This window comes from Buteo buteo, chromosome Z (genome assembly GCF_964188355.1).
Source record: "Buteo buteo chromosome Z, bButBut1.hap1.1, whole genome shotgun sequence".
Lineage (NCBI taxonomy): Eukaryota > Metazoa > Chordata > Aves > Accipitriformes > Accipitridae > Buteo > Buteo buteo.
The window spans coordinates 30,247,499-30,274,383 of NC_134204.1; the positions used below are offsets into that span (position 1 = coordinate 30,247,499).

The 26,885-nt window shown below is 42.3% G+C and overlaps 1 long non-coding RNA gene across 1 annotated transcript in view; it reads right to left on the minus strand.

Annotated features, from left to right (window-relative positions):
- Positions 1–533: 533 nt before the first annotated feature.
- LOC142027374 (uncharacterized) overlaps positions 534–26,885 on the minus strand; it is a 97,384-nt gene continuing 71,032 nt past the window's right edge. The window contains exons 4-5 of the long non-coding RNA XR_012649112.1: positions 2,742–2,874; positions 534–808 (exon numbers count right to left, since the gene is read on the minus strand). This is a non-coding gene — a long non-coding RNA (uncharacterized LOC142027374). The remainder of the gene's footprint in view (positions 809–2,741; positions 2,875–26,885) is intronic.

Genomic DNA, 26,885 nt, shown 5'->3' on the forward strand with positions numbered 1-26,885 from the left:
GGGATCACTCACCAGTTTATGGTCACGGGCAAAAGACAGGCTCAACTTGGGGAAAAAACCAAAATCAATTTCATTTACTACCTATTAAATCAAAACAAGGATAATGAGAAGTAAAACCCAAATCTTAAAACACCTTCCCCCACAACCCTCCCTTCTTCCCAGGCACAGCTTCACTCCCGAATTCTCTACCTCCTCCCCCCGCAGCAGCGCAGGGGGATGGAGAATGGGCGTTGTGGTCAGTTCGTCACACATTGTCTCTGCCGATCCTTCCTCCTTAGGAGGACGACTCCTCACTAGTCCCCTGCTCCAGCGTGGGGTCCTTCCCACAGGAGACAGTCCTTCCCGAGCTGCTCCATTGTGGGTCCTTTCCACGGGCTGCAGTCCCTCAGTCACAGACTGACTCCAGCGCAGGCTTTCCCATGGCGTCACAGCCATCTTTGGGGGCATCCCCCTGCTCCTGTGTGGGCTCCTCCCCAGGCTGCAGGTGGGCATCTCTTCCCCCGCTGCCCTCCATGGTCCGGGGGGGACAGCCTGACATCTCCCCATGGGCTGCAGGGGCATCCCCTCCTCCCCCGCTCCTCCTCCCCTCCTTCCTCACTGACCTCGCTGTCTGCAGAGGGGTTTCTCTCACATCCCACTCCCCTCTCCGCTGCAGGTTCCCCCTCTTAAATCTCTTGTCCCAGAGGTGCTGCCACCGTCGCTGATGGGCTCAGCCTTGGCCAGAGGCGGGTCTGACTTGGTGCCAGGGAAGCTTCTAGCAACTTCTGACAGGAGCCACCCCTGCAGCACCTCCACCGCTATCAAAACCCTGTCACACAAACACAGAACAGGCGTGCTAAACATTCTTCTGGAAAAACACTCGGAGCATCCACAGAAATATTTAACCACCTGCTTCATGGATTTCACACACACACACACACACACCCCCACACACAGTTTCTTTTGCTGTTTTTGTTTCCTCATTTTAGCTTCTTTCTTTCCCAACATGCACCACTTGTGACCACCCTCCCAGGCATTGCAGTTGCCAGCTCATCACCACACCATGCCTTCAAGCTTTTGGATTCTGAAAGTGGCAATAGCCAGAACTGAGCAATCACAGGAGAATTTGGGGGGTTGACTGGTTTATTTATGCAACTATTACATTCCTGGCACACAAGCTGCAAGGAATGCACTGAAGTCCTCACCTGGGCTAAGGCTCAAAACCAGAAAAACCCTAGGTTTAAAATAACAGAAAATAGACATCTGTATTTTTAAAAAAACTAGTGACAAATGTGTTTGTTTAGGGCCTAACTTAAGTTTTGTATCTGGGTCCAGCAGTGTTATATAAAAAAAGCAGATCCTTTTTTTTCTTCCCCAGTTACTGTGTCATACTTTTGTTTGTTTAGACATTTTGAACTGAAACTGAACTAAAATAATCTGAAGATCTTGACATGAAGAATAAGGTAAGCCTCCTAGGATATTATTAATAAATGTCATGGAGTCACAACATATATCTGAAAAGTTTCTGGATTCATTCTCCCCTTCCTCTTTTCCTCTCTTTTCTTTCCTTGTGTCCCACAGGCAGATAACTCCAAACTGAGATTTTCAAAGTGGTACAGAGGATTGATTTTAATGGCAGATGCATGGCTAATACCATGCAATCCTTTCAGATCTCAAACCTCACTTCTTAGTAACTGTCTGGAAATGGCTGCAGAGTTGATCTGGGAGCTAATGCACATGTCTGTTAAGCATTTCTTCTCAGCACTGACATCTGGGCACTGTGTACTTGTGGCCCAGGAGGGCTGGGAATCTATTGGACACGGGGTTCCTGTGGGTCTGGCTGCAGCATCACTGTACCCCTCTGCAAAGTCCTTTGGCTGGAGATGGGAAAAGCCCCCATCTCTGGGCTCCCAGGCTTTGGGGCTGGGGTAGTACTCACCCTGAGTCTGTGCGTGCATCGGTGCAGTCATTCTCTGTGGACAAAACCACAGTTACTGTTAAAGGAGTGTCTGTGATGGGCTCCATCAGAGTCCCAAAGCGTGTACAGTAATCTAAGTCCCCAAGGAGCTCCTTTTTTACCCACCATAGAGCTCTGCACTGGGCTGCTTGTCCACCACATGCTGCAGCAAGCCTCCTCAAGCAGCCTGTATCCCACTTGGGCTCACGGCCTCTGTGCCGCCACAATTTTGGCAGCAGTGCCTTTAACTGGCATGTACAGGTCCCACCGTAACCTGCCCCTCTCTCCCAGTCACTGTGTCTGTCAGAGCTCAGGAGTACCCTGCATTCCGTTCCTCTAAAAATGAGCCTTTGCTGCATTTTCCTTGGAGGATGTTTGTGGGCCAGTGGGGAGTGCTGGCATCAAGAGAAGGGCTCCAAGTCCTTGCTTAGCTGCTTGCCCTGGCATGGTGATTTAAAGCTGCAAGGGAAAGTCACTGTTAGAAGCAAAGCAGCAGGAGGGCAGTCTTGTGATGAAATAGAAGTTTATGTTGCCTGTTTTCAAGTACAACATTTAATTGTCACTAATAACACCATGAATCATAATTATGTCTATTGTAGAGAGGTTTGTCTCTGATAAAGGAAAGCAACAAATGGTATTAGCCACGCGGATGTTACAGCACACATAAATCTTGCCTTTGCAGTCTAGCTGGTGCGCAGGTGACGAGGGGCACAAGGGGCAACCCAGTCTCCAGGGTGGGTGCCTGAGCCCCACGGGAAGGGCCAGGAGAGACCTGATGGAGAGAAATGGCTGGGGAGGGTCCTACCTTGTGCAGCCTCTGGCTGTGCCCCCCCGGTTCCCAGGGGAGCCTTTGGAGCAGGGCGCTGTGGGGACTGCTGAGATGGTGGGACTGCAGGCAGCGGGTGTTCATGGGTTAGCTTTCCCAGGGAGCTCACAGGCTGCAAGGAGACATAGGTCAGGTGAAATGAAATGCTCTCAAGGGCCACTGCAACAGCAGTTAGATCCATGTCCCCAGGGTCTTCTCCTTGCCTATTGCAGTGGGCAGGAGAAGACCCTAGGCTTGAACTTGTGGGCCCCCCTGTGGGGCCAGAGGAGATGGCCGCAGGGTCCCCAGGAGCAAGTTGGGGTCACCACCTGGTGACCTGCTGGGATGCACAGGGCCATCGAACAGAGCTCAGGGGACAGGGGAAGGGGGGAAAACCCTGTGTCTGTTTGCTACCCAGCTCCCAGTGCTCAGCATGCTTGTAAAAGCATCCGTGTCCTTGAGGTTCCCATCTCCTCATTCAGATGTGTTTGCTTTCTGCTAGAAGGCTGAAAGTTAGTGTAGGAGAGGGATTGTTCACAGGTGGAAACAGCTGGATCTGCCTTAGGACTTATTTCCTTGGGGCCCAGGCTTAAAATACATTATTTTCAGAATCTGAACCTTTTTTCAGATTAAAGGAAGCAGCTATAAAGCTGTGGTGGCTAGAGCACAGTTGATTGCTTCAGCAACCTGCCTGCCTATGAAATGAAATGCCAGCCACCTCAGCGATGACCCTAAAGCAGGTGTGGAGGCTTGCCCATGTCTTTTTTGCACATTTTTGCACATTTTTTCACAACTGTGGAGCCACAAGTGATGCATGTTGTGGTGCAAGGACAGGGTCAGCCACTACCACAGCTTTATCTTTTTTAGGTTTTTTTTTGTTTGTTTTTTCTTTCCTGCAGATTTTTTTCAGCTGTATGGATGTATGAGAGACATTTCTTTCCCCTCACATGCCCAGCTGATGGGAGTTTATGCATGGATGGAGCACAAGATACATAAGGTGCTACAGCCAGAATTGCACAGACTGATGATCTGAGAAATGGATAACTTGCAAATGGCCTTTACCCCCTTAAAATATGTTGAAGAACTGGGAAATGACTGCGTGAGTGATTCCCAAACTGCATGACAAAAACCTCAGTATAATCTTGGAATGTTTTTTTCTGATAGTTGTCAGATGTTAATTAGGGAGACAAATGGGCATTCACCAAAGATGTCTGTATTTATTTCAGACTTAATTATGCTAACCTAGAAACAGGAACAGACAACCATCCAGTGGCTACTCTTCCACTTGTTGTTCAGCTGGCAGCAGATAACCATGCTGCAGCACATTGTTTAGGATGTAGGGATTCAGAACAATCAAGTCAGGCTTTCTCTTTGGTATTTTTTTTCTTCTTTATGGAGAGATTCTACCTCAGAGTTTGGAGGAGGCATGTAATCACTCACTGTGAGACAAGAAATTATTTTACAAGAACAAATTCTGGTTGCCATGGTTTCCGAGAGGCAGAAATTCCAAGGTCATTCCCTGAAAATTCTTCACAACCGTAGCCAGCAGGAGGGTACTCCCTCACCTCACCGAGCAACCCTGCCTTGCCTATAAATACGGTCCTCCCATCTCCACCGGTATGCAGCTTCCTGTTTAAGCCATAGTAACACTGATAAGAACATGATGTAAAAAACCCGCAATGTGCCTGAAAACAAAGTCAAGCCTGCATTTACAAGCCTGTGGGTTTTCCTTGTTGGCTGTTTTCTGGCTCCTCTGTGCATCTGCTGGAAAACCTGACTCACCTGCTGTGTTTGCCAACCTGGGAGTTGCAGGTACAAATGTGAGACTTTCACCTGAAGGAAATGCAAGAGTAACCCTGCACAGAAGGGCTGACACATGGACAAGCAAATGGAAAAAAGCACCAAGATGGGACCATTTGCAGTTATGTTAGAAAAAAATGTCAAATGCTACATTTCATGGGTTTCTCTTCTGGATCTGAAGTACAAGGAAAAATGTTTCTTTCCATGACTGAGGTGTATGGCATCATTACTGCTCCTGAATACCTCAGTACTGACCTATGTGCTAGTGACTGTAAAAAAGACATCTTCAAACACACATGCAAAATCCAGCTCGGTGACGCCTCAGCATCTTACCAAAATGCCAGCAACACTTGCACTGCTGAAATACTAAACTGCCAATGCAGGTTAGATTAAATGAAGTTTCCCCTTACACTGGAATTGCCAGGGCAACTTAATTAACAGATAACACTATTCAATCATTTGTTTAAAACCACAAATTTTCATTCTGGCATGAATTTACAGGGGAAATCACATAAGCCTTTTGCTCACATTTGTACAAATGCACAAAACTGTGTGCACGTTATGCCATAACAAACTACGGTTTACTAAACTTGGCTCGTGAAAAGAAAATGCATCCGTCCAAGATGTGTCCAAAGCCTTATTAGTGCAGCGAGCATATTTCTTTGCATGGAGAGGTGTGTATACGGTGCCTCAGTCACCAGTGCCATAAAATCAATGACCCTTGAGTACTTGCTAATTTCCCTTTCTGTCAATTTAAAACTAGAAAAAAATGTATCAAAGATTAGCAGTGACCCAGGAAACAGGTATATTTAAGTGACAGAAGTAACATTTTGCAGTGCATCGCTGGCTGCTCTGTGTGCAGAACTACAACTCTCAACCTGCCAAGCCACCATCTCAGCAACTGAACATCTTGTGCAGAGGGAAAAATGTTTGTTATTAGAGCACTGGAGAGTTTATAGGCTGCCACTGCAACAAACTCCTTTCTGATGAGACTCCTGGAGCCAGATAGACAAGAAGTCTGTGAGTAGGACTAGACATTCTGCTGCTAGCTTGCTATTCAAATCAGAAGAGATCGATGCACAAGCAGCACAGATGGAGATTCAAGGGCTGAATTTTACAAAGGATTTAAGGACCCAACCTCTGCTTAAGTCCTGCTTTCAGGAGCTAAATTCCCAACTGTCTTCCTAACACTTCAGCATAACTGCCTGGAAGCCTGTTATTTCCATGGCACGGCAGTTTTGCCATAAAGCTGCCTAAATGCACAGAGCTATGTTTCTGCATTTGTGTACTCTTGCCTCAGTGTAAACAGCTCTTTAATTCGCTAACACTTAACTCCGCTTGGGTATTGAGATGCCTGAGTCTGGCTCTGGGTCATTGGAGGCCTTTTATCAGAAGTGCAAATAGAAATTCTGCAACTGGTAAATAATTCAAATGTTCATCCTCTGGTACTGGCAAGGGAGTTGGTGGACCGAATAGCTGTGACCCTGGCCTGGAAATCTGAACAACACCACTCTGTGTTGGTCCACCTCTGACTCATTATCTGTCCTTGAAGGAATCATATTGACCTCTCTGTGCCCTGATTTTCCCAGCTTTGAAATAACATGATATGTTCCCACACTGAATCTATGTGGTTGGAAAGTGCTAACAATTATTTCTCTGTGACCCCTTTGTGAAAGCCAGAGGGACCTCTTCTACAGGAGTTCAGATGTTGACCCCTCAATTTCCTCACAAAAGCATCTTTTGATCTGTCCTATCTTTATTTTCAGGCTCAGGTCAAAATTGTTGAGTGATTCAAATATACAGGTTTTGACCTGTTGTAACCCTCCAAATGATTTCTCGTAGGGAAATCCACTTTCTATAGGTATAGGTACTTTAACCGAACGTATGTATTCATAATATCTGTACAGGACATACTATTACAAAAAAAAAAAAAAAAAGAAACAGAAAAAGAAAAAAGAAAAAAGAAAGAGTGAAATGATAAATATATTCAAAAGATGTTACTGAGATATTTTTTATTTTAATTATGTTACCTCTGTCTGTGTATGTGAAATACTTAAAAATCTGCCCCTCTGTCTAAAACCAAACAAATCAGTATTGAATACTGGATTACATTGTTCAGCAGTACCATAAGCATTCACATAATTTAGAAATCCTAAGAAAGAAAGAAGAGCACAGCCTCAGGCTGTCCTTGTAATAAACCAACAGATTATTGTGATCTAAGTATACAGAAATTACTATTTCAGCTTAAACTTTCCTTCTCAAACTTTAAAACAAACAGCTTTGATTTCTTTAAGGAGTCTGCAGGGAGTCTGTGTTAGGCATTGTAATAGCAGCCACTATGCCAGCAAAGCGGGCAATTTCCCTCCCTCTCCTAGTACACACATCCAAGGTGAAATTCCTGCAGTTTTCCCTTGCTTTTGAATTTAAGATTCTGCTCACTAAATCGTAGCTTTTCCTATGTAAGGCTGTCCCACAGTCTGACACAAACTGAGCTGAGAAGGGGAGGGGCACATACAGAGACCATCATCACAAAGTAATGTTGCCACTTAATGTTTAAATTACCATTTAGGCTGTCCCTGTCTTTCCTTTCCACCTTGTTCCTAACCAAGTTCTCATTTTCAAGGTCTTTATTTTCCTTTTTTCCATCATGTTTGTCCTCTTTCCCTTTTTTGTTCTTTTAAAAAGCTCTCCATTTCACAATTTAATCGTTCCCCTTGGTTCAGTCTCTCTGGTGGCATCTTCTCATTGCAGTAGTTCCCCTTCCCAGTATGTGCATGTGCACAACCCATGGCATTGCCCATGCCTTTCTCTCTGGTTATTTTCTCACTGTATCTCCAATTTTAACCTCCCCTTGTCCTCAAGGCTACTCCACTCTCCTCTGCCTACCCAGCAGCACCTTTCCTCCAAACCACCAGCCTCTCCGCTGATGCTCGCCCACTCATGGAAAGAAGATGTTGAAGAAAAAAGATGTGCCCACAAGGGTGTCTTGTGTTCTCTGGCTCCAGTATAACCCAGCCAGCTTTCTCCCACATCTCACCTGAGCTATAGCACAACAAACTGTTGGTCAGTTTTTCATTACCAATTACTTTCAGTGTAGTCTGAACTGATAAAGAGATGTTTTCAGTTAATTTAAAATTAAGCATGTAAGTGACTTACTTTATCTAACCTAACTAACTGATGATGCTCCAAGTCCAATACTCATCTGATACACTGTTTGAATATATAATTGATTTTTCTCTTGGGAGGACCGGAATAGAGCAGTGATACAAAAATGCAAAAAAATCCCAACCAAAACCAACCAACCGAAAAAACCTTTCGAAAGCAAAAATTAAACACAGCCCAGGTAAGGGTTTATTTGTGTATATAATACCAAAAATATATGGATGTGTACATACAAATAAGTAAATTTTGAGAAGACATATGTATGTGTATACAAACTTCTAATATTTTCCATCTTACCTCTGCCCAGTCTTCATTTGCTTACCATCTATACACACCAATTTTCTTGCACAGATTACAGCTGTTCGCTAAAATTACTCTACTATCCAGTAAACAGCCATCAGTATGGTAGTTACACAATTAAATAGAAAATGTCTCACACAGTTTCACAGTAAAAATAACAGACTACATCTCCCAGCACAGGTTACAGGCAGGAAACAAGATTCTCTCTCTCCAGCCACGCTCTAGGCGTGTACTACAGAAACAAATGTGTCTTTCTCCATCCTACTAATTTACTCTTGTTCTCTGTGATGGAATAGAAGAGAATTCTCCAGATGCAAATATCTTTAGCTTGACTTCAGGAGGGTTTTATGATGCTGTCGTTTTCATCCTTTAGGCTATGAGATTTTTAGTAATTTAGATGCCTCTGTAATTCATGCCTTCTCCAACCCTACTTTCCTCCCCTGGTGGTGGCTTTGCGGAGATGTTTGCACATGCATGCATACAATGTGCATGCAGGGAAGATGGTTATATGAATTTATCTATGTTGCATCTGAAAGTAAAATCAAAGGGCATGAGAGACCATCTGGGTCTGCCAATATTATTGTACTGGTCGCTCACCTATTCTTGTGGGGGAAGGCTGGCAAAATGCCGTGAAACAGCCTTGTACTAATAAATACGTTCTGATGTAATAAATAGCGAAATGTGTTTTCAGTTCCTGCTTCCTATATCAGAAAGACGCATCATGTGGACCAAATCAAATTATATATAAAAACAAGGGAGGAGGAAAGAGCCGATTCTATCTGCTTTATGTCATCCCATAACAAAGGAAAAATTCCCCCATTTCTGATCAATAAAATTTAATTCAGATGAGTATATCATATTAATAAAATCATATATCTCTACAGTTATTAGTTTAATCTTTTCATCTTAGTTTCCCAGCTACAGTTTTGTTCAACCCAACTGCAGCTGATTTTAGAGCCAAAAGATAAAATCCGTTTCTGCTTTACACAGAAGCATTTTGGAGGTATCAGCAAGGACATTGGTGGAGTTACATGAATGTAAAGCAAGAGCAAGAGGGGAACCCATTTGTAGCCATGTCCTGTCACGTCTCATGTAAAGCTTAGCCTGGTAAAGAAGGGCTGCTTCTGTGACCTTGACCCTGAGCACTCCTGTAGAGGTATGGAAACATCTTCTCTTGATTTGACTTGATGACCTCCTGTCAGACCTCAAAAGCTTATTCAACCATTTTACCCCAGATGGTGAATTTCTGGGGTGTTGTCAAGATTCACTTTTTCACTGGTGTTTCAGTGAGCCACTGTTGCTTCCTCTAGCAGCTGGGCTTTTAAAAATTATCCTTCCTGCCCTGTTGGCCATGAATATGCTTGATTCTGAGACCAGGATACATGAATACAGCGGTCGCAGGAGAAGGAGCAAATCTAAATCTCTGCTGTACTATTCCAGCTGCCTGGGCAGGTCCGAGGGGATGTGAACCTCTGAAGGGGAACTTGGCCGTGACCACCAGTGTCAAATTGATTACTGCCTGTGAGGTGTAAAGAGCAGCTGTAAAAGGCTGGAGGGCCCAGATGCTGTTGGAGAGTGCTGGCAGGAGCAACAGGAGGAAGCCGTGGAGTGACTAGGTGCCTCTGGAAGATGAGCAAGGACAAGGAAAAGACAGCGTTTAATACCTGTAGGCCTAGGGTTACGTGAGCCTTCTGCTGGTTATGCAGGTCTGTGGAGCCCAGGAAGCCCTAGGTTTTCCCAAGCAGGAGGGTGGGACCCCACTGTGGATGGTGGATGCCCTGCCATCAGCAGTGGGAGAAAGGAAGGGGCAGGAGGCTGCACAGGAGCCGTTTGGGAGAGGCTTGGGTGATGCTGGGGTTTGGATCACAGACTGATCAGGGCTTTAGTAGTCTACAGCTAGAAGAGGTGAAGGTAGTTGTCATGTCGCAGCCCCCAAGGGCCACATTGCAATGTCAGGACCAGCTAACACTGTGTTCTTGTGCAGTGAGTTGGGACAGCCCAGTACTTTCTTATCCTGGGAACAGTACAGTGGATTAGGATGATTAGGCACTCACTAACTCTACCTGAAACTCCTGCTGCCTGGAACCATACCTGAAACTCCTGCTGCTTGGATCACGGCTCACTTTTGTGGTTCCCTGACAAGAATTATGGCCAGAATGAAATTACACTGACCAAACTCAATCATCTTGCTAATCTATAAACAGCGATCCCAAGTGAGGCCCTCTGAGCTCTCCTGGACTGCAGCGGGCTGCAACCAGCATCTGCCTCTGATGGGGAGGTGTCTCAGGCCCACAGACTCTCCAGTTTGTGAAAATTGGAGGACTGTTGCTGAAAGCTGATGACAGGACCTGGGCTGATACTCTTCACTCCTTGAGGCTCAACTCTTTCCCTTTTGAGAAATGCTGAGACATTTGATGTGAATATTTCACTGAACTTGAGGGGAATTTTTAACAGGTATACTTCTGTTTATATATATATATCTATCTTGGTGTCTATGTGCGTGCATGTGTGAATTGACCCAGGTATCTGATAGCAAGTCACTGTTGTGATTGTAGTAAATTCTATTGAATCACTTGGTAAATGTTAAATTAGTCAGTGATTAAGTTCTGCTAAATCTTGTAATTTACCCCAAACTGTAAATGAACCTCAGACTGCTGCTGCAAACATAATCCCTTTAAACATAAACTGTTGACCAAGTCTGGGACTAGGAGTGGATCCAGCTGCACCTAAGCTCCGACAGTTTAGAAAGCAAAGGGGTCTTCTCTGAACCTCGTGACTCAGCAGGAGGTTCTCTTCTACCTTTCTGCACCTCTGATCTCTGCGCAAATCAGGAAAAATCAATTCTAACTCAATTTTCCTGTGTATGTTTCTCCCTTACTCTTTTTGCATTTTCGATCTCTGTATAAATCATTCTAGTTTGATTCTAACTTGATTTTCCTTCGTACTCTTCATCTATGTGTTAAGTAATAGAGTGAGCCTTGTCATCAAACTTTGTGAAGTAAGTCGTGCTTTTAAAAACTCCTGTTAAATCACTTTTGCTATCCCTTTGACTGTGATTCTTTAAGCGGTCCAAACCACTCATTTGTGACAGTAGTAATCAGCGCTAGTCATCTCCCCAGCGTGGGTATTGTGAGCAGTGCTGCGGTCCCCAAGGGCGCCTGGGCTGTGAGCTGCTTCTCTGGGCTGGGCAGCTGTGGGCAGCAGGGTCTCTGGAGAAGCCAGGTGAAGAGGTCTGCTGTCTGCTTCCCTTCTTTCCAGACGTGTCCTTTATGCTGATCATGCAAAGAAAGGCTGCTAAGAGCGGCGCTGCCCTCTGGGTGCCTCCTGGGAATCCCACCCCACTGCCACATTTCGCTGCCCTATGGCCTATTGCCTAGGGGTACAAAGCAGAGCTCATGGCCCAGACAATCTCCTCTTGTCTCGCCCTTCTACAGGCAGCTGTTCTCCTCTTGGCTTGCAGATCACTTAAGCTGGCATTTATCCTCCATAACAAAACAAGAAATGTGTCCACCTTGGCCTCTGTCCAGCATTTTGTCCAGTAGCAGTGAAGGGATTTGTGGTGGGTATGGATGGAGGTCAGGCAGCAATGATGGGGAGAAAGGAAATTATACTGTATGCAGTTCCCTCATTGCCTGTGTCTTTCATGCCTGTATTTCTGAAAGGCTATAACCATCTTATTGTTTGCATCTCTACAGCAATTCCATTCTTTCTCTTGCTCTTTCTTTAGCACTGATCCACAAGCTAGAAGCTATTTGGCCATTAGTTCTCCCTTGGAAGCATTATTTGGTTAATGCTTCATCAGAATTAGACACTGTACTTGATTTTATATGGTTTAGGTTTCTTCTTGATCTGACCTGCTTTCTTCTGGAACAAAGCCTCAATCTGAACTGCCAGAAATGGAAGGACACAAAGACCTGATACAAATGGAGATAATATGAAGCTGATGAAGCTGAAACAAAACAAAACAAAACACTGACCATGGTTGTCCTTGTGGTCACCCCTTCCTTCTTGCAAATAACAAATTTGCCTCCTGTAACTTTTCTGCTTTTCTGCTGTCTTTACTCTTGCCAGTTCAAAAGACTGTTCCCTGTCACTGGGGGAAGCAATGTTTTGACATAAATGCTGGATATGCACCCCTTGCTGCCACTATATCAAACTTCTTGTCTCAGCCAGAAATCAGAGAGTAGGTTTGAATCACACCTACCTCACATCTACCTTTTTGCTGTGTATACATCCTTTGCTTTCTGCCTGCAGCCTGCCATGGCTACACAGGCCCCTTTGCTAGCTTAACCTCACAACCACACTTCAAAATATGGACACAGGTGTCTACAGTTCTCCACTAGACTGGTTTATGCTGAGCTGACTAAATGACTGTTCGTAATTTATCTCCCATCAGACCACTAAGCTTTGAAATGACAGGGGTTTGTTAAGAAGGTGTAGGATTCCTCAAGATGCTCTGTCTTGGCTTGAAACCAAAAGCAAAGGGAGTTGAATAACTAATGTTGGCCTGTAGATACATGTGAGGCTAGAGAGACAGGGCTGAGTATGGAAAATCACGTCACTCTGTGTAAACATTAGCAGCTCTGTCATATCTGTTGGAACAAGTTCACTGAGGTCATGGCTTAACTCACAAGGTTTTCCTATTCCATAATGAATTTTTACTTAACAAGACTCTGTGTATGCATGTGTGTTTCCAGGCCAAAAAATATGTAATCTCCAGGTTAAGAGTTTGGAAACTCAGGAAATGAGAGCCTTTGTCCTTGGACCTTTCTTATAGCATCAAACAGATGATTTCTTCTACTCTAACTTGCCAGAACTTCTTGTGCAATCTTGACACATCTACAGTGCAGTACTTTGTCTATAAATCTGTCTCACTGCTGTCTAGAAAACAAGCCAAATTTTCAGGAAAACTATGTATAATATCATGAACATCCTTGAGCAAATGATCCAGAAACTGAGGCTTCCTGGACTGACCCTTGCTCTGAGGCTGAGTGCAAATACCAAACACTACTGTGCATTCTTAATGTTTCATATAAACAAGGTTAGCACTTGTATTCATATTGCCATTCCAGGTAAGCTTTCAATTAATATGGATGCCTTTTTACATTAAAATCTCAAAGACCCCTCTCTAGGAAAGGGTCTGTTCCTACATTCAGGCTCCCTCCTAGTTACTGTAATGACTCTGGATTAAGACGTTATGAATCTGAAATGTCAGCAAAGCTGTCAAGCAGCCAGTTTGGGATACACTAGTGAATTTACATATGAATAGAACAGTTTAGCTTAAAATTCCACATGCTGGGAAGAGGGGGAAAACAAATAGCAAGTCTGCTGTGCAAAAAATCCTTCCACTGCGTTATTGCACAGAGACAACTGGGTGCATGTTTATCAGTTTCCCTCTAAGTATTACGTCTGTTTAATTTTATATTTTTTCTATGTCCTAATCTCTTTTAGAAGCCACCACTTGGTTCTGCTTTATTACTATTGATGAAATACAACTGTTGCAGCAGTCTGGAACAAGGCATGAAGCTAGCAACATGCCTGGAGGACGGGGACACGGTACCAGTGGCTGGAATGAATGACCAGTTCCCACAGAGAAAGTGCAAAAGGGGAGCTCTGTTGCAGCCCTGTAAGATGGACTAGAGAGGCTGTCGTTCAAAAGGGCCCAATCACAAAGTGACCTTTAAATTGATACAGGCTTGTGTAAAGCATTTCACCTACAACAGGAACACTGAAGTGAAGTGTGATGAAAGGCCTCAACAGAGTGCAGGAGGGACCCTACTGTCCCTGGGACAGTGACTCAATGAGCAGTTGAAATAGAGTTCTGTTTCCCACACCAGCCCACCTTTGCTCCAGCACCATGCAGAAGTTGCCTCTGGGAACTGAAGAGGACTATTTTTTCAGGGATTGATCTCAGTGAATCTTCATGTTGAGCTTGATTGATTGGTCTAAAAATCAGGATTTGTTCAGAAAGAACATAACCTGAAAATGCAACTATGCTGTAATGAACCCCGGGTACTGTTGCATTTCTTGCCATTTGAGGGAAGCAAGAGGTTTTGTGATGTGTAAATCTACAATGTAACCATTACTTCAACAAAGGTCAGGTGTGTATTTACTTTGTATGCAATGTATATGCTTTTTTGGCACCTTTTTTCTCTTTGTAATAAAGGCTGAAGAGGAAGCTCTGTGTTAGGCACTTAGAAATGTCCACTCAGACTTTAGCATCAAGTTCATCATTGACACAAGCACATCACTCCATAGTTTTAGGGTCTGGCTGTTTTGGTGTGTAGTTGACATGTGTCCAGTTCCAAACAGACAAGCCCCAACCTTCCTGCCTGTTGGTGGATGCTGAGTTGATACTAGAGAGTGTGTGTAGTTTTTGTATGAGTCTTGCTAGACCCATGCCTGAGAACAGTTTTGTCTGCATTATGAGTAGAGGAGGAGGGGAAGAAACAGCCTGCCAATTCGATGCAGCTGTGTTGTGTAGGAGTCTGATTTGCCTTTGTGCAGATGAATTATACAGCCAAGATTTTGGCACAGGCTGTGAGAGCACGGATAAGCTTAGCCTTTCTTTACTCCCGGCAAGGACCAAGGGACAACTGTCCCATCTTCAGAAGCTAGAAAAAACTGATGTGGAGGGGAGATCAAAGCCTGCCCATAAGGTTAACTCACAGATTGGAACTGATCCACTCTGAAGGAGAGAAATCATATTAACACCAAGCAATTACCTCCAACAATGGTGCCCATTGCAGCTGACTAGTCTTTATGCCTTGGGCAGGAGATGTGAAGCCTGCTTCACACCAATTTTCTAGTTCACCTGTGACTTGAACTAAACAAATCCTTATAAGAAATTTCAGTACACTTGTGTTTTGCTAAATATTTGAGGGCAATGGCTAGCTCAGTGAAGAAGCTTCATCAAAATCTACCTGTCAAAGCCTACACATTTTGCTGAAGTCAGTGTTTCCCTGAGAATATACTGGCTGTGTCTCCAATAAGCAGTGCAGGCTGCATGTTCAGGGTGTCATATAGTGGAGGGAAAAGGCAGCTTAGTCTTGCTTGCCAGGATGTGTTCTGCTTAGCCTGCGCCATACTTTGGATAAAGAAAATACTACACTGTCACCTAAAACCTTAAGGGTTGTGGAAAAATACCTATGGACAAATCCAGAAGAATTCAGTCAGTCTTAGAATTTATTATCCTCCAGTTGATCTGTTATATCCACTTCATAGATTAGACCACTGTGTGTGAGGTTAAAATATGTGGCACCTGTGCTAATCCTTAGATTGCAAAGGAAAAAATAATCACAACACACTTACAGAGAACAAAACCTCTCTGGCTCATTGATGTCAGCAGCAACGTGAATGTTGCTTGTTCTATGTGTAGGGATTTTTGGGGGGCTTTTCTTTCTCAGTTACAGGCACCCCATGCTGAATAGCATCTCCTGCTGCTGATGCAGATGAAGAAAAGCATCTTGTAACTTAACACAGAGCCTGAATTCCCAGGAAGCTATTTGGATCTTGGATGACTAGGATGTTTTGTTGAAAATGTCACACTAACACACTAATGTATGCTAACAATCCAATGAGTTCATAAAGTTTGAAAAAGCACTAACAAAGGACAGATGATGCAAGACAGGAAAGAAAAGGAGTAATTTGTTTTTCTCAATATAGTTGACAGACACTTGGAAATTAAACATGAAATACTTGCTGGAAGCCAAAATATTCCATTGTCCTGCTGATCTCTCCCTTACTATAAATGAAATGTTGGAGGAATTGGTATACTTAATAACTTACTGTTGTGTTACTGTTCTATTGAAATCTTATAAGAGTTTCAAATTATTTTTTTTTGCCTGCTTAGGATCAGGTCATGACATTCATGTGCAAGAGGGGGCACAAGGAGGGGCAGAAAAATGTGCACTCACCAGCATCACTCAAGGAGCACAGAGGCAATGTCCACGTCCTTCTCTTTCACCCAAGCCTACTGAAGCCTTCACAGGAGCATCCTTACAGAAGAGAAGCAGCTTGACACCAGGGAAGCATTGGCTTTGCATTATATTGCTTTAGTATATGCCAGGATGAAAATGAATTTAGCAATAGTGCTTGGGACAGTTGATTGGCTTACAGATGCCTGCTCCTCCCACTCTATTTCTTAAGGCTGCAACTGTTTCCATTTTGGAGGCTAACTTGATAGAAAGTTGACAGGTGGAATTTGATGACCAAATTCCCTCTTCTAAGAGAAGCATTGATTGTGTGGAAATTGTGGGTTTGGTTTTTTTATTTTCCTTCCAGAAATAGGGAAGGGTTCAAATTAAACAGATTCTGCTTGAGGATTTAGGTAACTAGATGGAAATAATGACTGAGTCAGAAATTTTACCCTAAAGCAACTCAGTTATTTTTATTCAAAACATCTAGCAGCTGGCTGCACTATGAATTAGAGAAGAGTTGTCTCAGTCCACCTGAAGAGATGAAACACACGTACACTTAGACTAGTTTCGGGCCTCAGCTAGTTCTGACTGTTTAGGAAAAAACAGCATTCTAACAAACACAGATGTCCCAAGCAGCATGTGTATGTTGTGTGGCTATTAAATATTGCTCCATGACTCTATACTGGTAAATAGAAGTCTGCCCTGTTCTAGCCAAAGCCTTTATACTTGATACCTTAGTGCAAAACTTCCTAAGCAGGCTGTGTGCTTCAGAGGCAGGACTTGGAGGAGTTCATGGCTGCCTGATTGCAGGGCAGCTTCATAGGAGGCAAGACTCTGCAGGTGACCTTCCATGATGTAATCTCTGTTAACTACTTGCTGGTCCACATTCCCTTCTCTTAGGTAGCTGGCCTACTGGGACCACGCTCTGTCTACTCTTGCTTTTTTCTTTTCTTCCTGATGATTAAAAACCATACACAGGGCACTCAGCAGTGAAGAATTAAACTAGGCACCTAGGTGAGTTGCAGGCTAATCCCATCTGCCCTGCAGGAGGCTTCCAGTCCATCTGGGTGATGTCAGGGAAGGGGACCAAACAGTATTGCAACCCTGTCCCATGGCTGCACGACGCAGTCCTTCCTTTCTTCTGTCTATACCTCCTTCATTACCTACTTGGATCTAAGAACTTTGACTTAAACATGCTAATTGTTTAGCAACAGAACACTCTGGAAGGCTGTTTTAATGGCTGTCAACTAAAACTTGTCAGCAGACTTTCTCTACAACACAGTATACAAACCAGTGAATCAAAGTCTTTGAATCCCTTATCCTATCCATGAGTCCTCCCATATGTCCCCTCTTCCCTTTTGCCCCTTTGGAGGATTAACTCTTTGTTATAATTCAAGTAGTTGCTTGTTGGTGGGTTATAAATCCCCACTGAGTACCCTTGCTTAAATATATGAATATGGATGTTGATGTATACAGGCAGCAGATGCTAAACTTTTTTTTTTAACTTCATGAATCTCTGGCTGAACATACAATGCAATACATTCAGGGCAATAAAAATTGTGCCTCCTGTGCAGAGCAAAAAAAGTCAGTCTACAAGGAACTGCTTTTCTGATGCTATTTTATTCTGCTGATTTATTCAGCTACTCACTTCAGGACAGGACTCAATTATTTGCTTTAATGATGAACACTAACATGAAAGACAATTTTGCCTTCTCACAGGAGGGACTCACTGTTCACAGCCAGGTTTTTCACTGTTCCTTGCAATTACCAAAAATAATGATAAAATAAGACAGTACTCTACCTATGACTCTAGTCATTAGTGAGTGATGAAGGACATACATACACTGTATATCTGACTTAAATGGATGCCCAGACCACAGTGTAGTATGGGAAGAGTTAGAGGATATGAAGGAAATGTTTAGTGAAGTTAGTGAAGTTATAGCAGAGTGGCTAGACTTGATCTCTGGAGCTGGAAACTATGGCAATAAGGGAATGGCTCTATCTTTAGCAGAGAGTAACATGCAACATAAATCTCATGCATGCTACCAAGTCAAATGTTTAGGGTTCATACATGAAAAGGACCAGCATATCACGTTGTCTCTTTTTCTGGCAGAAAGCATTCAGTCCATGCTAAACAACATCTGTGCCAGTGAAATAAGTGCCAGCGTTTCACATAAAGCTATGTCTAAGATCCCACTGTTATTCCCTTAAGCAGTGGGAGTATTAAAGAGTACAGAGAAGCACAGTTAAAAGGTCAGTACTCTGCAAAAGCCACTATAGGGGCTGAACCTGTCAAGGTCTGTGCACATAGATACAGTGCCTTTGGAGGGGGAGCTATCATGAGAAAGGTCTCTCAAGCCCTTTGGGTGACCCTTCTGCTTTCTGTGGCTTTGCTTCTCCATATTACTTAGAGGAAATATGTTTTAACAGCCACTGTTCTGCTGCTTCTTGGACATGGTGTAGAAATATGTTTTCTGCTACCATTAGCTAAAATTAAATACTTAAAGTCATGTAATCTTCCTCTAATTAATCAGGTGTAAGTTGCCTATCCTGTACAGCAGTGTCTGTGCATGTTGTTACCTTTGGCTGATTCCATGGTTTACCACTCTGAGCATTTATTCAGATCTTCTGAATGCCTCCTGAAGATACCTGTCTTTCAGTAGTAAGACCAAGATCTATGGCCATGTTTAGAGGTCATAAATTCTCCCTGGGGAGCTAAAGACATCTTGAAAATGGGACTCAGACCTATAATAATAGACACGTTTGACTGCCAGTGTTAAGAACCACCAAAATAGTTTTTTAAAGGAGGACTTGCTGCTTGTTTCTAAGAATTTCACTAGAACAGGTTTTTCCCAGGCTAGTCTAGTGCTTTATTCTCCGGATTTTTTTCACAGAGCAGAAAAACAATCTATATGAATTTTATTGTGAAGATGAATACAACTTTAGCCAAAAAGTCAATACTGGAACTTTCTGTGGGACAAAACTGAAAAGATCAAAAGTATAACTATGGATGAGGATTAAATTAAACTGGTTTTAAGTATCTTTAAAATATTAAATAACTCTGCAAGTTAATATCATATTTCAAAGTAGTTAGGGGACCCTAGAAAGAAGTCCAGGGCCTCTAATTTCTACACAAAAAGCTGAAAGGAGGTTGCTGAGGTAGATAATCCTCTTATTGCATTGCCAAAATTATTACAGGAATTGTTCTGTGGAAAAATTTGACCTGGATTTATCAGTGAAAGGTATTCTATTGCTGTCCAGCTCTATCTAATTGCAGATAGTGAGATATCAAAGGTGGAGAAAATAATATAGTCTTGCATGAATTTGCTACTAAACTGCAATCAGCCATTAATTTTGCAAGCTATTGATAACATAGACTGAATGTGTAGTAACTGTCACTACCTCCAGAAAGGTTAATGTACAACAAACTCTGTAGCAACATGAACATTTAATAGGAAAGGAAAATATTTCAGGATATGTTAAACAATGAATCATAATCAACCTGGACCTGATAACTTTGAAAGAATTCGCGGCACATAGGCTTTGCTGACACAGGGACATCACTAAGACATCTGGGAAGCATTTCGGTGCTTAGCCATACAAACCATAACATATCTATCAATAAAATGAAGTGTGTGGTCACTTAAAGTAAGGCTACAGTGAATAAGACATTGGGGACTGTCTCCTACCTTTACCAAATTATCTTTCAAAGGGACACACTACTGCTAAGCAACAAGAATTTGGCCTTAAGTACTCTCCAAACAAAGGCTAATTTAGAACTAACAAGTAGCTTGCACTCCACACTTTATTAATGTATGTTAGTTGCTGTAAAGAAAACCTCCTTCTTTTGCTACTGTTGATGGTTTTTCTTTTTAAAATTAAGTTGATGATAGAAATTATTAACCACTGTCCTCTGAGTTCCAGTATTACAACGTGTAAGTCATGGCACTCTAATCTGACCTACTCTCCATGATTTTTGTTTGCAATAGTACTGGTCTGAAAGGCATTTCCCTCCACTTCTTCACATGTTATACAATTATGACAGATTGCTTCTTTCTCTGTAGTCTCAACCATTCGTTTTTGGAGATTGTCTGAACTTATTTTGCAGAACATACGTTTTTCTGCACCCTTCGTTTGACTTTTTTTTCTTCTCTCCCCAGTGGTTCTGCACTGCTGTGGAGTACTCTGCTGCAAACAACCTCCAGTGAGCAGATAATTATACAGAATGGCTTACTTTAATCCTTATTTGCCATCTTTTGTTTGATGCAATTCCTGTTACAGTGGTTTGCTCAGGTTCTTCCTGAATAGCCTATTAAATTTTTTTGTCTATGTCTTCATGATCACAATGAACAAAACTTTCCTCATGTTTTGAGGCAGAACATGCTTAAACACATCTCCAACATACTGCAGCTATGTGCTAGTTCTGCTCAAGGGGGGATATTTCATAGCACAAGGCCAGAGCAGACACACTTTTCATATTCCTTGCAATGTAAAACCTAAAGAATCGGTGCTGTCTGTTCTGAGAAGCAATAACTAACAAACAGAGAATCTCCGTCCACAGACATTATGTTCTGACTGTTTTCCTCTAGGAGTTAGTATATAGAAATAAGTCTGGTGGTCACTCAGTCCAACCTTCTCGTTGAAGCACCAGTCAGGTAAGCTGTGGATTTGTCTGGTGGGGTCCTGAAAACATCCAAGGGTGGAGGAGGGCAAAGGGATTACTTGTGGAAACTTGGCACAGCCTATTGTACTGGCATCCAAGAGTGATGAGAGAAATGGCAACTGTCATTGCAAGGGTACCTGCTAATGTCTTTATTAGATTTCTGAGCTCTGGGCTGCTCTTTCTTGAATGGCAATGTTTAAAGTTGAGTTCCACAACTTAAAGCAAGCTTGCCAGCAAGTCTGACACAAAAATGCAACAGACATTAGACGTAACATCAGAGTACAGTAAAACATATTTTAATGTAATTATCCTGATGGCTTCATCTGCGATGGTTTTATCAGATTAATTCTGTGACACAGCACACACAGCTGTTGGGGTGTGACAGGGGACATCATCTGTTAGTAGTGATTGAAAAGGATGGTTTTCCTTCTGCAGGAATACAGATGGTGCTAAAGAGGGGCTAGGAAACGTACAAGCAATCTCCTGCCTTGATTCTGCCTCTGTTGCATGATGCAGCTGCACAATCTTAAGGTAAGCCGGTGTAGTTCAAGAAGTTGAAGGTTCCCTAGGGGTAGCTTAAAACTGCCTTTTAAAAAGAAAGCATGGGACTTTCATTTCACTCTCACATCAGCATGCATGTGCTGGGGAAAAGAACTGTGTGCAAAAACCAAAAGAAGGAAGAACATACCGATTAAATGTAAAGAGAAATAAACAAGATATTTCAGACTGGACTGAGTGTCCTGGTTAATTTAATATTACAGGGATCAGGCATACCAGATACTCAGGCAATAGGTCAATATGCTAACTAATACAATGGTTGACAAACCTAACTGTGTGTTGTGATCACTTTTGTGCTGAAGTATGCAGTAGTGAGCCTCATGCAACTGGTGGGTATGATACAACGTAAATGTGGATAAGCAAGTTGCCGGTTTTGGTATTGCTAAAGTAGTGCTTTTAGTACTTACACACTTAGCAAAACAATCTGAAAGTGGAGATGAGCATGTCTAATGGGAGAATTTAAATCCAAACCAGAACATTGTCAGTGTGAATGCTGGGTTGCCCCATCCTCTCTTCAAGGGATCATAACAGAGCAACATGCTGATAATTTGGGTTTATGTTTGAGGGGTTCTGAATCAATTTCAAGAATAAGAATGTTACAATTGATTTCCTGGCCGTGTCTCTTTCTTTGGGATTATATGGAGTTAATCCTCTCTTTTGTCATTTAAATGGCTGGCAGGAGATGTGAAGTCCCACCACTTTGGTAGGTCTCTTGTTCTTTGGAATAGAATGACACACAAACACCACCATTTCATTTCAGTGTTTACCTCACAGATATATTTGGTAATGATAAAATGTAATTGCTCTTTTACCTCTAATAGTTCAGTTACACTGAAAAGAAAACAGTAATTTTATTCTAAAGTTCTCTGAGCCTAGCAGAAAAAGTAGGAAAAGGTCAGCATGTCCCAGCTTGGTGCAGACATCCAACCTGAAACATTACAAGTACTGCTCTACTTGGACTGCCTGGAACACAGCAAAAAGAAGACTAAATTGGACTTTAAAACATTGCAAATTAGCTGGAGGAATAATGATTGACAAGACAAAGTCTGGATAAGCTTTGTTAAAATCTGGGTAAGTTGTTAAAATGGCTGGTAACATGAGGCTATACAGTATGTGCTTGTGATCAGACAAGCAATGTTATAGAAATATCCTAAGTCCTATCTTTTATCTTGAAAATATTTTGTCTACTTTTTATTACTACATCTGAAAACACTAGTACCAAAAGGATTAAAGGATGTCATGCTTCATTGGGAGTACAAATATGAATGTCAAAAAATGCAGGCAAGATTACTTGGATCAAGAACATCTCGGTACTAGGACTACATACACTATGCCCATATTTTTTGCTTTTTGTATTATCTATTAATGGAACCTTTGATGGAAAAAACCCGAAACTTAACTTCAGTCTGTCTCCCTCTCTCTTCTTAAAGATGGGATAACTGTACCTTTCTTCCCTGAAAGACTGACATGTCAGAGGTTATAATTAAAGATTAACCAGCAGAAATGCTCCATCTAGGTTGGCTTGCACAAGCCATCTCCCTGACCTTGGCAGAAAGTATGGAGATCCTCTGCAGTCATGGAAGATAACACAAGATATGCAACGTGGCCAGACAAGTGGGTCAGAAATTTTTAATCCACCAAGCATCTTCATTTGACTATATTTCATACAAACATCTGTAATTCACAAAAGTGCTTTGGTCAAGACAGAAATAAGATTATCTACTCAAGTTGATATATCCCCAAGTGAAAAGCCCTAGCTTTGTAAAAGTGAACTGAACAGTCTCAAATATCCCACGCATTATCTGCATGTAAAGTTCAAGCTAAGAGTTATAAAATTTCCATTCCTTTTCAGTTTAGTCACCTAGTTTGAAATAAATCTGCGCAACGCAAAGCCAAAATGCAAATTCTTGGGTGCTGGCTTCCATGGCATTCCAAGAGGAAGTTCCATATTCTAAAGAAAATCTTTTCCAAAGGCTTGCATCAGAAGTCCTGTAGAAACAAGCACAGAGCTGTTTAAAGTACGAAACAGCTCTGCAAAACAGTCTCTGCACTGTTTTTCATTTCCTGAATGCAATTGTTCTACAATGAATTTTTCTTCCTTTAGTTTGAATTTAGAATCATAGGATATCTCAAGTTGGAAGGGACCCATAAAGATCATCGAGTCCAACCTGAGTCCAACTCCATCAAGTCCGATCCCACTTTTCATGAACTAGTGTAATCTGGCACCAGATGGGCTTTATCTGTTAGGTCTATATCAGTTCTTAGGCAGTTCTGCCGGCTGTTTAAATTGGATGCAGTGCAAATAAGTACTAAAACTCCTGAAATATTTCTGTTTGACTTTTATTGAGATGTAAGATGCTTCTCCAGGTGCACAGCTTTGTACCAAAACTGTATTAGGACTCCTTGTTTTTCAAACCTGTAGGCTATTAAACTCCACTTCTGTCTATAAATATCTTTTAGAAACTGACACGCCTGTCCTTATTTACAGAAGGGCTAATTCTGGACTCCTTGTGTTACAAGTTGTTTGATACCTGTTTTTACTGATGTAAAGGTGTTCTCATCTGCTTGCTCAGCCATGCTTGCTGCTTTCCCTGACCTTTAAACTCTTCTTGCAGAAATGAGTACAGCACTAAGGTCAATATGTCAATAAGCAGGGATACTTGCACTGAAGCATTTAAGTAAGTTATCCATCTCCCAGAGAAACAGATGAAATGTATTTTATTGAAAACACTGTCATGCTTCATGACAGTGAGTCTCATTGCTATGGAGGAAGTAGCAGTTAGGAGGAGCTGGAGGACAGACCTCCTGTCAGAGTATGGAGAAGTATTTAGGGTAGCGACTGCAGCTACCTGGCCGTTTTCAGTTGCATTCTTGGCTATAGAAGTTAGTATGTCAGAGGAGAAGTCTAAGCCTGGATGGATCTTAAAGAACTCGAATGTGTTAATAACAGCATGTATGAAATGCAGTATCAGTTTCTTGACTGTATATATTGTAACCTGTAGCTAGTTTTAATTTCTGCAAGTCCAGAAAAAATGGTTCTGTGCTTTGATTTCTATGCATTTCCCATCTCCATATAAATTCTGTGATGCATACCAAGAGTTGGCTGAAAGCACAATAAATAGGGAGAGAATGGACCCACTTCAGGGTGGTGGTGGCTGCACTGTATTCTCTTGAGACCTTATGTGTACAACCAGCTTCTGAAGCATTTCCTATAGCTGACATCTTCAGCCTCAACGCTGCAGCAGGCAGCTAGTTAACATAGATAAATAAGCCACTCCTTACTGTCCCAGGTTTTTCCAGGAACAGTGTCATTTTGTTTTATTTCCATACCAGCCTTGAATAGTAAAGACTTAACACAGAGGTCACACTTACCTTCCATCTTTTCTTTTTTCACTGCCTTCCACTTACTTTCTTCTGCATCAAAACACTAGAACACCTATTTAAATAAACAGTAAAGATAGATACTCATTCTAGATTTTTAACTTATTAACTAAATAATTTATTAATAAAATAAAATTTGTTGCTAAAATACTCTAAGTTGCCAAGCTATCACACAAGTCAAATGGGTGTATCAGTACATACACTTTGCTCCAAGTTTGAATACACTGGACTGAATTGGAGCTGAGAAAATTGAAATTGTGATTAACTTTTCTATGCTAAAGAACTTACTTGCTTTGAAAAGTGTTTAGATTTTGGACTCTTTTGTTGTGCATATGTAGTAATACAGAAGCACTTCACAGTTATACAGTTCTCTAAACTTAGCATGTGTCACCTTCTGTGTAAGAGCACGCACAGAATTGATTGTACTTTATAGCAGGAGCTGACAACATGCCAAAGGAGCAAGAAGACTGGAAAATCTGGTGAAAATGGAAAACAAAATACTTCTTGAAGGCTTGCTGGGCAGCAAAAGCTGCATTGTCCTCTGCAGCTCTCATGATTCAGGGCGTTTCAGCCAACAGCATGAAAGATTTTTTTGTAAGAAGACCATACTAGCAAGGACTGTTCCCCAAGCAGCTGTTCCTAATGTCACAGAGCTGGATCTATTTTACAGCATTAAGACCACCCTCTAAGCCTACAGCAATAGTACTGTAAGTAAGTGTTGATTTCCTGATGGCTTGTGGGATGCACTAGAGCATTCCTGTCTCTCCTTTTCCGCACTTATGTTCCTTTCTCCTTTTCCTCCTCCAGACAGGGTCTTGAAAGAGCCCTGGGTAGCCCTTCAGTAAGTCAAGAGAACAGAGCCAATGATGGTAAAAGGGCAGTGCCCCATTCCACATGGTGGTTCTGCACTCACTGAAATAAAAAGAAGACCTATCCCCTATCCCAGATAAACTTGCTTATCAAATACAGATTGGCAAACAAAATGTTTTTAGAATCCCTCCTTTTTGGTTTATATACAAAACAGTTGCATCTTCCCCCCTGCCTCTCCCTAAAAGCCCCAAACCAAAACCAAGCAAATCTCTACAACTTTTAATGTAAATTAAAAATTATGTGGAGTGGAGCAAGAATCAGTTCCATTTCAGAGACCACCACTGTCTAATAACATCTTTCATGGATGCACTATAGAAGTCTTCCTCACAGCAGAATTACTAGCACAAAAGCAAATAAACCTAGTGCAAAAAGCAAATTAAATGTAGTAAAATGAAATGGCAAATTAGTATAGTAAAAATGTAAGTTTAAGGTCCATGTCATTGGGTACAGATTCACAAATCTGTGCAGTAAACATCTTTCAGAAATGCAAAGCTGCATTTACATTTTTCTGTAATTCACAGTCCAGCAGAATATAAGTCTTGCTCCTAAAATAGACAACTTGCTGGCAAACTGAACTGTCATTCCACTGCTTGATGGAGTGGAAGAACTGACACCTGTGTCAGTTTCATTTGAGGAATAAGTCACTGTAATCCTCAGCCCTCTATCCAAGCCTATATACTGCTGATTTGTGCAGTAAGCAAAAACTACAGATGTGTGTTTCAGGTTGAGGCCAGCATTTACCCAGTTAGCAAAAACCCACATCAATGAAGCTACAAGCTATTATCACCAAAAGGAAGTGTTGTTTACTCAAGTTTTTTTCAGCAATAGACCTGATATTCAAGACATTTCCAATGTAAGAGTAAACAATAATTTCCTGACACAGGTGATCAAGGAGGCAAGAAAAGACGTACTCAGTTGGACCAGACACTTACAAACCAGGAGGAACTAGCTGGGGATATGGCGATCAGTAGCAGCCTTGACTGCAGTAATCATGAGATGGTAGAGGTCAGGATCCTGAGAGAAAATAACAGAGCAAATAGCAGGATCACATCTGTTGGAAAGAAGAGGAGTCCAGGAAAGCTGGCTGATTTTCAAGGGTCACCTCCTCCAAGCTCTAGAATGGTCCATGCCAACAAGCAGAAACCAAGCAAAGGGGGGCAGGAGGCCTGCATGGATGAGTAAGGAGCTCCCAGCTAGGCTCAGACATAAAAATGAGGTGTACAGGAGGTGGAAGCAGGAGCAGGTGACCCAGGAGGAATACAGAGATGCTGTCTGACTGTGGAAGGATGGGTTCAGGAAAGCCTAAGCTCACCTGGAGTTGAATGTGGCAAGAGATGTGAACAGTAACAAGAAAGGTTTCTACAGGAACATCATCAGCAAAAGAAAGACTAGGGAAAACATGGCCCCACTGCTAAGTAGGGCAGGGACCCTCATGAAAATAGATGTGGAGAAGGCTGAGGCTCTGAATGCCCTCCCCCTCTCTCTCTCTAC